A 15,695-nucleotide genomic window follows, 5' to 3' on the forward strand; every position below is an offset into this window, starting at 1 on the left:
TTTACACAGAACTAGAACAGAAAATCCTAAAATTCGTATATATCTGCAAAAGATCGTGAGTTACTAAAGCTATTTGAAAAAGAAAAGCAAAACTAAAGATATCACAATTCCAGACTTCAAGCTATATTACAAAGCTGTAGTAAACAAAATAGTATGGTACTGGCACAAAAATAGATACATAGATTAATGGAGCAGGATAGAATCACCAGAAATAATCCTACAGTTATGTGGTCGACTAATCTACAAAGGAGGAAAGAATGTTCAATAGGAAAAAGTCTCTTCAACAAACGATGCTGGCAAACAGTTATGTGGTCGACTAATCTACAAAGGAGGAAAGAATGTTCAATAGGAAAAAGTCTCTTCAACAAACGATGCTGGCAAAACTAGTCTGCTACATGCAAAATAATGAAACTGGACCATTTTCTTACACATAAACAAAATGGATTAAAGGCCTAAAAGTGAGATTTGAAAGAATTATTCTAGAAGATTACACAGGCAGTAATTTTTCTGACATCAGCCATAGGCACATTTTATTATACATGTCTCCTGAGGCAAGGCAATCAGAAACAAAAATAAACTATTGGGAACACAGCAAAATAAAAAGTTTCTGTAGAGGGAATGAAACAATCAACAAAACTAAACAGCAACTTAGTGAATGGTAGAAGAAAATCTGCAAATGACATACCCGATATAAAAAACTTATATACCTTATCATAAAAAGCCCACAAATAATCCAATTAAAAAAATAGAAGACCTGAACAGACATTTCTCCAAAGACATACACATGACAACAGACACATGAAAAGATGTTCAACATCACTCATCATCAGGGAAATGTAAATCAAATCTACAATGAGGTATCAACTCACCTTTCAGAATGGCAAAAAAACAGAAAAACAAGAAAGAATATGTGTTCACAAGGGTGTGGAGGAAAAGGAACCTTCCTGCACTGTTGATGGGAAATGCAAACTGGTACAGCAACTGTGAAAAACAGTATGGAGTTTCCTTAAAAAGTAAGAAATAGAACTACACTTTGTTCCAGTAATCACACTACTGGCTATTTTCCAAAGAATATAAAAACAGTAATTTAAAGGGATACACATACCATATGTTTACAGCAGCATTATTTACAATAGCCAAGATATGGAAGAAGCTCAAGTGCTCGTCGGTTTATGAATAGAAAAAGAAGATATGGTACCTACACATGCACACACACACACACACACACACAATGGAATATTATTAAGCCATAAAAAGAATGAAATCTTTCCATTTGCAATGAAATAGATGGAACTATATGTATAAGGCTAAATGAAATAAGTCCGTGAAAGACAAACACTATATGATTCCACTCATTTGTGAAATTTAGGAAACAAAGAAAAGGAGGAAAGGAAAGAAAAGAGAGAAACAAGCCAAGAAACAGCCTCTTAACTATTGAGAAGAAACTGATAGTTACCAGAGAGGAGGTGGGAGGGGAGATGTATGAAATAGGTGATGGGGATTATTTAGTGCACTTATGATATACACTGAGTATTGTATGTAATTATTGAATAACTATATTGCATGCCTGAAACTAATATAACACTGTATATTAACTGTACTGTAATTAAATTTTTTAAATGAAGTACATTGAAATTTTAAAACTGAAAAATTATTTTTTACATAACATAATATATATTAGAACAATATACTTGAACCTTGAAAAATACCTGTAAGTCATATTGACAAACATGGGCATTTTGAAGCAGCAATAATTAACATGATACAAATTAAGTCACTTGGTAAATATGACAAGGCTTCCCAGGGTGTTTTCTGTAAGAGCTTTAAGAACAGCAGATGCTACTGCTAATAAAAAGGAACCCAATTATGAAAGGAAAATATGTCATTTTTATTACTAGAAATTAAAATATGATGAAAGGAGCAAAGAAATCTTACTGAGCAGATTTCTGAACGCTCCCATTTACAAATGAGGATACAAATATCACATTTGAGATATTAACAATCAAACCTTCCTTAATTTGATGAAAGATTCAAGAAACATGTCAGTTTCTCTGAACTCCTATCATTAAGTCATCCTGGTTACAATGAAGCTAGCAAACAAAAGTCAGGGAAAGTACCACACCAATTTCCTCCTCCATCTCCACAGGTGATATCCCAGGAATGTTCTTACTGGATTATCCTAGGTCATCTTCCAACTCTGAGCCAATGGCTCTGACACAGTGGTTCTAAGCCCTTTATTGGAGAAGCCAATGGAGAGTGGGTTAGGACCTGCTCTCATTGCACACGCCAATCATTCAAGTGATGAATATTGGCAATATTTAGTAATGGCTTGTGTACTCCGATTACTAATGTAGCTATAATTGTGATTACCACTAATTTATATAGGTACTATTTGTTATTTACCCCTATTAACTAATTCATTCTATTACCATTTCTATTTGCATCTCAAATCATCTTCCAACTTCCAAATAACATTGATATATTCCCTTAATATGGGTCAGTTGGTGAAAACCCTACAAGTTATGACTTCTCATGCGTCTATATTTCAGAGCTCATGCGTCTATATTTCAGAGCTAAGATCTTAAATGAGCCAACACTGAAACAGTATTCAGTGTGCAGGTCAATTAATCAGGATTAATAACTGAGGAAAAGATCAGACAAATATTAATCAACCTTCCTTGGTCAAAACTGGATGTGGCTATCAGAGGAAGTCCCCAAGCTTGGGCATACCAGGTCTCTGTAGCTGAGGTAATGACTAAAAGGGCTAATGGCTGAGGACTGCCAGCTGACTGAACTCTCAGAAGCTGAAGGAGAAAGTCTGTCTTTGGAAGGGGGTTCTGGGTGGTCCATATTCATGTTTATCATAAGTTCATTATCAAATGATACTCTGGCCAGGTAGGAAACAGCACTTGCATTTGGCTTCCATTTATTGATGAAAAGAGGGATCCTGTCACACTATTTTGTTTTCCATTTTTAGTTACCATGTCCTTTTGTCTGCTATTGTGCTCTCTATGCTTATATCATAGCTTCACTACAATGTATTCAACATGGGCTTCCTGAATCCATGGTGTCATGGCTTCCCTAAATTCAGGGCTATTACCAGAAATTTTCATTTGACTACTATTTTTCCAAAATCCACCCATGTTTCTGCTTCTGGAGTACCTATGAGATGTACTGAATAATGACTTACTATATTCCTTAAGTCTCTTTGCCTCTCTTTCTTCCTATTTTTTTCTTTATCCTTCTAGAGGTATTCTGTATTATTTCTTTCACTTGTGTTCTACTTCACCAATTCTCTATCCAGGCATCTCCTTTGTTGTATAAATTTCTTTAATCTTTTCTTCTAGTGATTACAATGGTTAAGTCGAGAAAACTCATTTAGCACTTTGATAATGAACTATTGCTTCCTTATACGTTCTGTCACACACACACACACACACACACACATCAAACACATTTATTTTTTTATATTGGTATTTGTTAATAATTCTGTAGTGGCTTCCATTCTGATTTCTTGTTCTATTTTGCTGATAGAGGCTTGTTTTTGGATTGTGTGCTTATATTGAAGGAGTTTATCTGCAGCAATCTTGCAAAAGCCTTAATTAAGATTAAGCTCTTCCAGAAAGGACTATTATACAGCTGCCATTTAGATTGGGTTGCCACCAGGTATTATTTGGATCATGCTGATACTGTTAATTTGAACCACAGGGTTTCACTATAACACTCATGAGATTGCAAATCCTCAGAGACTTTTTGCTTTCACTCAGAGCCTAGGACTGGGAATAGAATTTTCCTTGGCATCTCCTATTCTCAATGGAAAAAAGTACAGTTTTCACACAGAATGTAGTCATTCAAGCACCACATCATGCAAAGCTGAATATTTAACGTGATGGGTCGTATTTTGTCAGCCAATGTGGCTAAAGGTAAAAATAGAAAAACCTGAACATTCAAATAGTCTAAGTTAAAATATGTGGCCACCATCAAGGAAAGTCATTTTAATACTATTAAGTTGTACAACTCTTCTCTGACTTGATCGAAGTGACAGGAGGTTTCCACTCACAGGTCTGGACTCATATCCTTCTTATCATGATTAAAAGCATACAACTAATCAAACAAAAAAGCAAGCAGCAAGTAAAGTATAATATGAGATCCTCTTCCATTTTTGAGACTGAGTACCTAGCAAGACTCTTACTAGTTTGGCCTGACACACCTAACTGTGCATTGGGCCCATGGTTAAGTCAGTTGCTGCACATCTTTGACTGGCTTACTCAGAGCTGAGTGTGGCTTGAGTTGCTTTGACTGAATGCCTCGACCATCCTCATGATGCCAATGTGCTAGTCATGAAAGTTTTTATTATCCTCAGGAAAGATTACAGACTCAGAAGGAATAGAATCAGATAAATCTGGAAAGATTACAGACTCGGAAGGAATAGAATCAGATAAATCTGAGCAACCTAGAATAGGAACTCCAGTTACTAATGAGCCTGAAATAGGCTGAACTTTTAGATTTAGCAATTTCTGTACTGAGTTTGGGTTCTCCCTTCAGTTTTTCAATGAATTCTCTAACAAGGATAATGCTGAGTAAGTCTGAGTGGGTACATTTGACTTATTATTCCCCCAGGATTATTGCTTATCATTTGTTATTTAAGCAATAAATCCATTTCTCAATTAATCTTTACTCTTAACCACACCATTAGAGAATTATTAAACACACCATTAGAGAATGAATGCTCACCATATGCTCTTTGTCCTCAATCTTCTTTTGAAGTAATCAAATGTACTCACTTCCTCCTCTTGTCTTCAACATCAACACCCATTTTTCCTCACTATCCCTTGGATTTCATATCTGTCACTCACCCTTGCAATCCCAGTCTTTAATAGTCTATGTGGTGCTATACAATGTTGTTTTACTCATGTACCTATGTAATTTCTGAAATTACAGATAAAAATAGCTTTCAGCTCTCTGCTCCTCCCCTTTCAACAGACAACTGCATCTTCTGGTGCAGTGCCAGCCGCGTCCCTGAGACACGATGGTGAAGGTCGGAGTGAACGGATTTGGCCGTATTGGACGCCTGCTCACCAGGGCTGCTTTTAACTCTGGCAAAGTGGATATTGTCGCCATCAATGACCCCTTCATTGATCTCAACTACATGGTGTACATGTTCCAGTATGATTCTACCCACAGCAAATTCCATGGCACAGTCAAGGCTGAGAACGAGAAACTTGTCATCAACAGGAAGTCCATCTTCATCTTCCAGGAGCGAGATCCTGCCAACATCAAATGGGGTGATGCTGGTGCTGAGTATGTTGTGGAGTCCACTGGGGTCTTCACCACCATGGAGAAGGCTGGGGCTCACTTGAAGGGCGGGGCCAAGAGAGTCATCATCTCTGCTCCTTCTGTTGATGCCCCCATGTTTGTGATGGGTGTGAACCATGAGAAGTATGACAACTTCCTCAAGATTGTCAGCAATGCCTCCTGCATCACCAACTGCTTGGCTCCTCTAGCCAGTCATCCATGACCACTTCGGCATCATGGAGGGCCTCATGACCACCGTCCATGCCATCACTGCCACCCAGAAGACCATGGACGGTCCCTCTGGGAAGCTGTGGCGTGACGGCCGAGGGGCTGCCCAGAACATCATCCTTGTTTCCACTGGCGCCACAAAGGCTGTGGGCAAGGTCATCCCTGAGCTGAACGGGAAGCTCACTGGCATGGCCTTCCGTGTCCCCACCCCCAATGTGTCAGTTGTGGATCTGACCTGCCGCCTGGAGAAAGCTGCCAAATATGATGACATCAAGAAGGTAGTGAAGCAGGCATCAGAGGGCCCCCTCAAGGGCATCCGGGGCTACACTGAGGACCAGGTTGTCTCCTGTGACTTCAACAGAGACACCCACTCTTCCACCTTCGACGCCGGGGCTGGCATTGCCCTCAATGACCACTTCGTCAAGCTCATTTCCTGGTATGATAATGAATTCGGCTACAGCCACCGGGTGGTGGACCTCATGGTCCACAGGGCCTCCAAGGAGTAAGAGCCTCCTGGACCACCAGCCCCAGCAAGAACAAGAGGAAGAGAGAGGCCCTCAGCTGCTGGGGAGTCCCTGCCCCAACTTAATCTCCCAACACACTGAGAATCTCCTGACCTCCAATTTACATCCTAGACCCCGAGGAAGGGGAGGGGCTTGGGGAGCCCTACCTTGTCATGTACCATCAATAAGGTTACTGTACCCAGCCAAAAAAAAATAGCATTCAATTTTGTAGATTTTCCAGATTTATCTCTTTGTTTAGTTGAAAGTATCATCTTTCATAGGGGCATTTACTAATTATTTTAAAAGTACAAATGCCTTTCTTAAAATATTGACCAAATATTAGTCCCTAAAGGAAATCCTAATCAGTTTCTAAGGATTGAAATCAAGTATCTTTTCACCATGATAAAAAGATAGAAAAATTAAAATACAATAAAATTAAGTGGCATTCAAAGAGCCTTGAGTAAAAGAAGGGTGAATGAGGTCACCTTTGTTCTCTAAGGGGAGCCCATATAATCAGTATCATGGAAGAGGTAGCACAATTGCCCATGTATAGCTCTGGTTTCATATCTCAGGGTTTGAATCATGTTGTCCTAACTTCATACCATGTAGTCCTAACTCTCAATACCTCAAATAGGATATTTGGAGATAGGGTCCATAATGAGGCAATCAAGTTAAAATATATTAACATGGGCCCTAACCCAAAATGATTGTTTTCTATATAAAAAGGGAAAACGGGCTCAGAGACATGCGCATGGGGAAGACAACATGAAAAGACGATGGGAGAAATCAATCGTGTAAGAGTTTAGGGACTAGACCAGGAGTACACCTTCCCTTACACATCTCAGAAGGAATCAGCATGACCCGCAGCTACTGATTTGGAATTCTAGCTTCTAGAAATGTAAGACAATACATTTCTGTTCTTTAAGCTCCCCAGTGTGATACTTTGTAATGATAGACCTAGCACACTAACACAGATTTGGGTTCTGGAAGTAGAGTGAAATTATAACAAAGAATAAATAATGTGGAAATGGCTTTGAGGTTGAGTAATGAGTAAAGGTGGCAAGGTTTTGAGGTGTATGACAGAACAAGCCAAGATTTCTTAAGGGACTGTTGGGTGAAATATAGACATTAGACGTACTTCAGGTGAGGGCTCATACAGAAAAGAGGAGAGCTATGGAGAGTCATTCTATCATCTCAGACAATACATATAGCATCATGAAAAATATGTTGCTAGAAATATGAGTATCAAGATACCTCTAGTGAGATAACAGATGGAAATTAGAAACATGTTATTAAAAACTTGCAAAACGGCCATCTTTATTAAAACGTGGCATAGCATTTAGTTGAACTGTGTTCTAGTATTTTATGAAGAATAAAACTTTTACATGATAAAATGGGACAGTAAACTGAGGAGATTTCTAAGCACAGTGTTGAAGGCATGGCCTGCTTTCCCCTTGTTGCTCATTGTAAATGCCAGAGGACAGACATAAATTAGGACAAGTACCATGAAACAAAAAGAAACTAGCATGTGATGATTTGCAATTGTCTTACCCTATCCAGATAGTCTGCTTTTTAAGAAAGGGGACAAGGGTGTGGCTGAAAAACTATCAGGTGGGAGGTTAGGCATGTAAAATGTGGGTAAAATCAAACATCTCATCAGTAGCCAAAGATATGGTTGTTGAAAAGGTGAGTGGAAGACACTCCTGTGTTACAGCTTTAACATCTTGAATTGCAAGGAAAACCAAGTGTTTTATCCTGAAATTTTAATATCAGCAGAACCATGGACAGCAAGTATTGATGGGACAAAATGAAGAAAAACTGTTGTACTACTGGCATTCTATTGACAAGAGGGCCTACAGATGTATCTGGCTGGAAACATGCGTTATCCCCCAGAAAAGGGAAAATGACCCCAAAGAAGATTCAGGGCTTAGCAGAGCTGCCACTGCCACCATGAACTCAGAGGCACAATGCCAAGGGATATAGCCATCTCCTCCTTCATTCCTAAGACCATGGTCATCTCCTGGGCTCCAAATGTTAGGGATACCTAAGGTGTTCAGAAGAATATACTGCAGCAACCTTAGATGGGTGGGAGGCCACCAATTACCATGGCTGAGAATGTGAAGCTGCCACTCCATGGGATCAGAGGTCAGAGCCTAGAGCCAGAGAGGATACTTTTCAATCAATATGATCTAATACAATTTTCACTTGTATGTGGAATTTAAGAAATGAAACAGATGAAATTAAGGGGAAAAAAAGAGGCAAACCATAAAACAGACTCTTAACTATAGAGAACAAACTGAGGGTTGCTGGAGGGGAGGTGGGTGGGGGATGGACTAGATGGGTGACAGGTACTGAAGGAGGGCATTTGTGATGAACACTGGGTGTTATATATAAGTGATGAGTCACTAAATTCTACTACTGAAACTAATATTATACTAAATGTTAACTAACTGGAATTCAAGTAGAAACTTGAAACCAAAAAAATCTTTCCTTACTGGGATCCAAGTTTGCTCCTGACACATGAAACCTTGTCTCCCTTTTCAATTTCTTGATTTTGGAATAGTGAGGTCTATCTTGTGCCTCTCTGGCCATTTTATTTGGGAGCAGATAACTTGTTGACTGTGTTCACACATTCTCACTTGGACAGGAATATTGCTTCAGCATTAATTACAGCTGTAAATGCACCCCTATCTGATGCAGGGTATTTCAATTAGATTTTTCCTCAGCCTTGGTGCTAGAATCAGTGAAGACTTTTGTTGACATTTACAAAGGAAGAATGTATTGTGCACATTGGGACATGAATTTTGGATTTGCAGTGGGTTATTATGAATTGAATTCTGTGCCCTAAAATTGATATGTTGTATTCCTGACCCCCTTCAAATGTGACCTTATTTATTAATAGAGGCCTTACTGAGGGAATTATGTTCAAGTGAAATGATTAGTGTAGGCCTCATCAAGTATTACTGTTGTCCTTGTAAAAGGGGGGAGATTTGGAGTCACAGACACCCAGGAAATGAATATATATTGTGAAACCATGGCTATTTTAAGCCAAAGAGAATGGCCTGTAAAAGATACATGCCTCATAGCCCTGAGACTCACTCAACCATGTAATACACAATGATAAACTTCAAGCATTCAGGATTTTAAGGCAATAAATGATGTTATTTAATTTGACCAGTTCCTGATATTTGGTTTTGCATTCCTAGAAAACTAATTCAATATCCTGAAATGACCATGACTCAAAACATATAAATAATCAAGCAAAGGAAAAACAACAGGTAAAAAATACAGCTTCTTTCTCCTCAATCTCCAACACAGAGCAACAAGGAAGTCTCTTATTGGCTTACCTCAGGATATCTCCTCACACATCTGATCAATTATTGTGGCTCAGAAGCTGTAGATCCTTCATTGGCTGACTCAGATAAGTGTGTTGCTTGAACTACACTGACCAGACACTCCCATCATCCCAATGATGAGGTGTTGTTAAGTCATGAAATTTTGAGTTTTTCAAAATCAAAAATTTTTAGCCTGGAACAAACTCAGATAAATCTGAGTGAGAGTGAGTGGCAGTAGTAACTTCAGTTTCTAGGGAGCCTAAATAGGTTTCTTGAATCTTTGGATTTAGAGAATATTGTACTGATTTTGGGTCCTTGCTTTATGCTTTTTAATGAATTACACAATATTAGTAGTGTTAAAACAAGTTTGACTTGGGTATACTTGTGCTATTAATACTATTTTTTCCATGTTGTTGCTTATAATTTGTTAGTGAAGCAGTAGCTATTCCCTTATGTCATCTTCTCAGTAACCACAGCATTAGATCATGATTGTTCACTAGGTACATTTCTCCTCAATCACCCACTGAAGAGAATAATCGGATGTACTCACTTCCTACTCTGCTCAATAGCATCAAACCTCATTTTCTTTTCTGCTTCCCAGATTTCCTATGTCACTCACATTTGCACTCTCAGTCATCCATCTAGAGCCCAATGATGGTGCACTAAATATTGTTTTCCTAGTGCTCCCCCTTAATTATTTAAATTACAAATGCAAGAACCCATAGCCTAGGTATGCACATGTGCATGAGTGCATTCACATGCACATGCACAAACACACACAAATATCTTAATAAAATACTTAAAATGACTTTTTATACAATACAGATTAATAGAGAAGATGGCAGCAGAGTAGGAAGACCGTAGGCTTGCTTTATCCCATGAATATACCTAGAGAACTATCAAATCAACCTAAATACATCAGAAATAAACCTGAAGACTAGCAGAATAAACTGTGCAACCAAAGGCAGAGAAGAGGCCACATCAAAGAAGGCAGAAAGTGTAGAGACATGGTTTGGGAGAGAAATGGATTGTGCCTACTGCAATAGGGAGGGAGCCACAGTTGCAGAGAAGAGTGAGAGATAGTCTAGCACACAGGGAAGCCCTCATGGGGAAGATGAATCCCCATAGCAATTAGCTTGGAAAGCAAGAGGGAATGAATTTTGCGATCTGTGGCAACCAGCAGGGCAGAAAGCCTGGAGATTTAAAGGTAAGTAGTCTTGGCTCTGGGATAACCCAGACACATCAGGGCTGCTCTTGGAGAAGAGGAAGGGCAAACAGCCCACAGACACACAACATGGAAACAGCAAGTGGAGAGCACTGGGAGCAGAGTGGGGAGGTTATTTACTCATCTTGGAGTGTGTCCCACAGAGGCAGCAATCACAGAAAGAATACTCCAGGAAAAAAAACAAAACAAAACAAAACAAAACAAAAAAACGGCAGGCACCATTTCCCCCTCCCACCCTTCAATATAAGCACAGGGCCACATGTGGGAACCAGCATAGTGATGACACTGCTATCTAATTGCTTAAAGAAAGCCCCCCCATGCTCTAGTGAAACTACCCTTTCTAGTCATGCTTGCCTCAATCCCAGCATGGTGGGCCCTCCTGCCCAGATGACCAGCCCAGACCCTTGCCAGCATCATGTCTCCCAAATTGGTAGTTTTTTGCAGGTCACTGGTTCTGGTGTGAAGACAGCTGTCATTTCACAAGTGGACAAGAGCACACCAACTTATAACTCACCAAATTCAGGCCAGGGACCAAACACTGCCCACAAGAGGCAAAGAGAGCCTCTACAGATGACTGTACTGAAGGATAAAGTGGCTAGGACCCAACAGCAGAGTACACTTTGAAGGCACTCCTTGGAAAGCACCAGATCCTGGGGAATAGGGCACATGACACTGCAAGGCACTACAGGACCTCTTCTTCATAAGACTATTACCCTCAAGAATAAGAGATATAGCTAACTTTCCTAACACAAAGGAAACAGACACAGAGACTTAGGCAAAATGAGAAGACAGAGGAATTTGTTTCAAATAAAATAACAGAAAAAGGCCATAGCCAGAGATCTTAGCAAAACAGATATAAGTAACATGCCTTATAGAAAATTTAAAGTAATGATCATAAAGATAATCACTGGACTTGAGAAAAGAGTGGAAGACATCAGTGAGACCTGTAACACAGAGATAAAGAACATAGCAGAGATAAAGGGCTCAAAAAATGAAATACAAAACATGCAGGCTGGAAGAAGTAAAGGAACAAATTAGTGATCAAGAAGATAGAGTAATGGAAAATAATCAAGCTGAATGACAAAAAACAAAAAGACATTATGAAAAATAAAAATAGACTTAGGGAACTCAATGACTCCACCAACATAGTAATATTCGTATTATAAGAATCCCAGAAGAAGAAGACAGAAAAAAGGGGGCAGAAAATTTATTTCAAGGAATAATATTTGAAATTTTCCCTAATCTGGGGAAGGAAACATATCTAGGTCCAGTAGGCACACAGAACTCCTAAAAAAATCAATAAAAGCAGATTCACACCAAGACAAATTATAATTAAAATTGCAAAATGGGAGCACCTGCGTAGCTCAGTCAGTTACGTGTCCAACTCTGGATTTCAGTTCAAGTCATGATCTTAGGGTACTGAGATTGAGCCCCACACCAGGCTCTGTGCTCAGCAAGGAGTCTGCTTGAGGATTTCTCTCCCTCTCTCCTTTGCCACTACCCTGCTCATGTTCCCTATGTCTCTAAAATAAATAAATATCACTTGCCATCAGGGAAATACAAATCAAAACCACAATGAGATACCACCTCACACCAGTGAGAATGGGGAAAATTAACAAGGCAGGAAACAACAAATGTTGGAGAGGATGTGGAGAAAAGGGAACCCTTATACACTGTTGGTGGGAATGTGAACTGGTGCAGCCACTCTGGAAAACTGTGTGGAGGTTCCTCAAACAGTTAAAAATATACCTGCCCTACGACCCAGCAATTGCACTGCTGGGGATTTACCCCAAAGATACAGATGCAGTGAAATGCCGGGACACCTGCACCCCGATGTTTATAGCAGCAATGGCCACGATAGCCAAACTGTGGAAGGAGCCTCGGTGTCCAACGAAAGATGAATGGATAAAGAAGATGTGGTTTATGTATACAATGGAATATTACTCAGCTATTAGAAATGACAAATACCCACCATTTGCTTCAACATGGATGGAACTGGAGGGTATTATGCTGAGTGAAGTAAGCCAGTCGGAGAAGGACAAACATTATATGTTCTCATTCATTTGGGGAATATAAATAATAGTGAAAGGGAATATAAGGGAAGGGGGAAGAAATGTGTGAGAAATATCAGAAAGGGAGACAGAACGTAAAGACTGCTAACTCTGGGAAACGAACTAGGGGTGTTGGAAGGGGAGGAGGGTGGGGGGTGGGAGTGAATGTGTGACGGGCACTGGGGGTTATTCTGTATGTTAGTAAATTGAACACCAATAAAAAAAAAAAAAGAATGGAGAAGGTAAAAAAAAAATAATAATAAAATAAAATAAAATAAAATAAAATAAATAAATAAATCTTTCTAAATAAAAATAAAATGAAAACACTAATTCTAAAAGATATATTCATCCCTATGTTTTTGCAGCATTATTTACAATAGCCAAGATAAAAGCAGGCAAAATATCCATTGTTGGATGAATGGATAAACATGTAAGACACACACACACACACACAATGGAATATTAGGCTAAATAAGAATGAGATCTTGCTATTTAGGACAACATAGGTAGACATAGAGGGCATTTGCTCTGTGAAATAACTCAGAGAAAGTCATATACTGTATGATTTCACTTATATGTGGAATCTAAAAAACAAACAAACAGAAACAAACTCATAAATACAAAGAAGAAATGTGGTTGTCAGAGAGGAGGGGCTTGGGGGGATGAGTAAAATAGGTGAAGGGGCTTAAGTGGTATAGACTTCCAGTTAAATATAAGTAAGTTATGGAGATGAAAAGTATATCACAAGGAATACAGAAAACAATACTGTAATAACATTGTATGGTGACAGATGGTGTCTACACATCATGCTGAGCACTGAGTAATGTACAGAATTGTTGAATCACTATGTTCTACACCTGAAACTAATAGAACATTTTATACAACTATACTTCAATAAGAAATTTTTAGAATCATAATCCAAATATATGTTGTTTATATGACTCACTTGAAATACAAATATACAAGTAGGCTGAAATTGAAATGGCAGAAAATACTTCCCCTGCAAATAGTAACAAAAAAAGTGATAGGGTAGCTTTATTAAATCAAATAAAAAAGACTTTAAACCAAATAGTTTTCCAATAGGCAAAATGAACACTGGGTATTGATGTAATGAACTATCTACCAACAACATATAACAATTATAAACATATATACACCTAACAACAGAACCTCAAATATAAGAGACAAAATTTGACAGAATTAAGGAGTGAAATAGACCATATAATATCTGGAGACTTCAAACCTACTTCCAAGACTAATTAGAATAACTATTCAAAACATTAATGAGAGAACTTAAACAACAATAAATCAAGAGACCTAACAGGCATACAGAACACTCCATCCAACAGCAGAATATATATTCTTCTAAAGTGCACATGAAACACTCTCCAGGATAGACCATATTGTAGGCCACAAAAGTGTCTACATAATTTTTTAAAGATTTTATTTATTTATTCATAAGAGACACAGAGAGAGAGAGGCACAGACACAGGCAGAGGGAAGAGCAGGCTTCATGCAGGGAGCCTGACGTGGGACTCAATCCCAGGTCCCCAGGATCACACCCTGGGCTGAAGGCGGCACTAAACCACTGAGCCACCAGGGCTGCCCAATAATTTTTTAAAAATCTAAATCATACAAAATACTTTCTTTGATCACAAAAGAAATAACTAGAAATCTACAACAGGACTTAAAATTAAAAATTCACAAATATGTGATAATTAAGCAATATGCTTAAAAAACAATAAGTAAAATAAGATATCACAATGGGAATGAGAAAATGTGTTGAGATGAGTTAAAATTAACAAACAAGATATCAAACCTGATGAGATGTAGCAAAAACTGCTCATTAGGAAATTTAAAGCTACAATTGCCTACACTGAAAACAAGAGAGATCTCAGGTTAATAATCTAACTTTACTCATTAAGGACCAGAAATAGAGCAAATTAAACCAAATATAACAGAAAAAAAGAAATAATGAAGATTAGAGAAGAGGTAATTTAAACAAAGAATAGAAAAATAATGAAGAGAATCAATGTAACCAAATGTTGGTTCTTAGAAAAGATGAACAAAATTGGCAAGCCTTTAGCTAGACTAACAACAAAAATAACAGAGAAGATTCAAATTCTAAATCAAATATATGAGACCATTACCATAAATCTGACACAAATTAAAGGATTATCAGAGAATACTATAAACAAATGTATGCCAACAGATAACAACCTAGATTTAATAGGCAAAGTTCTAGAAACACATGAACAGACTGAGTCAAAAAGAAATGGAAAAACTGAATAGAACAAGTAAAGCCATTGAATTAGTAACCACAAACCTTCAAAGAAAAGCTCAGGATCAGTAGCACCAGATGGTTTCATTGGTGAATTCAACAAACATTTAAAAAGAATGAACATCAATTCGTAAACTCTTCCCAAAAATTAACAAGAGAATACTTTCTAATTCATTCTATGAAGTCAGCATTATCCTGATAAAAGGATAATTATAGACCAACATCCTTTATTAATATAAATGCAAATCCTCAAAAAAATACAAACCAAATCCAGCAGCACATATCAAAAACGAGATTTATCCCAGGAATGTAAGAGTTGTTTGATACGCAAAAATCAATCAGTAGTATACTACATAAATATGCCTACTTTTGCCACTTTTATCCACCATTGGACTGGGAACTCTAGTCAGATATTAGAAAGGAAATAATAGGCATCCTGGTGGGGAAAGATAGAAGTAAAATTATATTTGCATATGACATGATACATGATATATATTTAAAAAACTAAACAATTCATAAAACTATTACAGCTAATAACTGAATTTAGCAAGTTGCAGAATACAAGATACACACAAAAATCAGTTTTATTTCTATACACTAGCAATGTGTGATCCAAAAAGGAAATTCAGAAAGCAATTCCATTTATAATAGCATCAGAAAGAGCAAAATTCTTTTTTAAAAAACAAATATTTGTTTATTTTAGTAAGAGAGAGAGAGTGAGTGAGTGTGGTGGGTAGGGGCAGAGGGAGAGAGAGTCTCAAGCAGACTCCATGCTAA

The 15,695-nt window shown here is 38.0% G+C and overlaps 1 long non-coding RNA gene and 1 pseudogene across 1 annotated transcript in view; one reads left to right on the forward strand and one right to left on the reverse strand.

The window, feature by feature from the left end:
• Positions 1–15,695, reverse strand: part of LOC125754679 (uncharacterized) — a 171,998-nt gene that overhangs the window by 68,400 nt on the left and 87,903 nt on the right. The gene's annotated exons all lie outside the window — the stretch shown is intronic.
• Positions 5,000–6,232, forward strand: LOC118353704 (glyceraldehyde-3-phosphate dehydrogenase-like; annotated as a pseudogene).

Source organism: Canis lupus, chromosome X (genome assembly GCF_003254725.2).
Source record: "Canis lupus dingo isolate Sandy chromosome X, ASM325472v2, whole genome shotgun sequence".
NCBI lineage: Eukaryota > Metazoa > Chordata > Mammalia > Carnivora > Canidae > Canis > Canis lupus.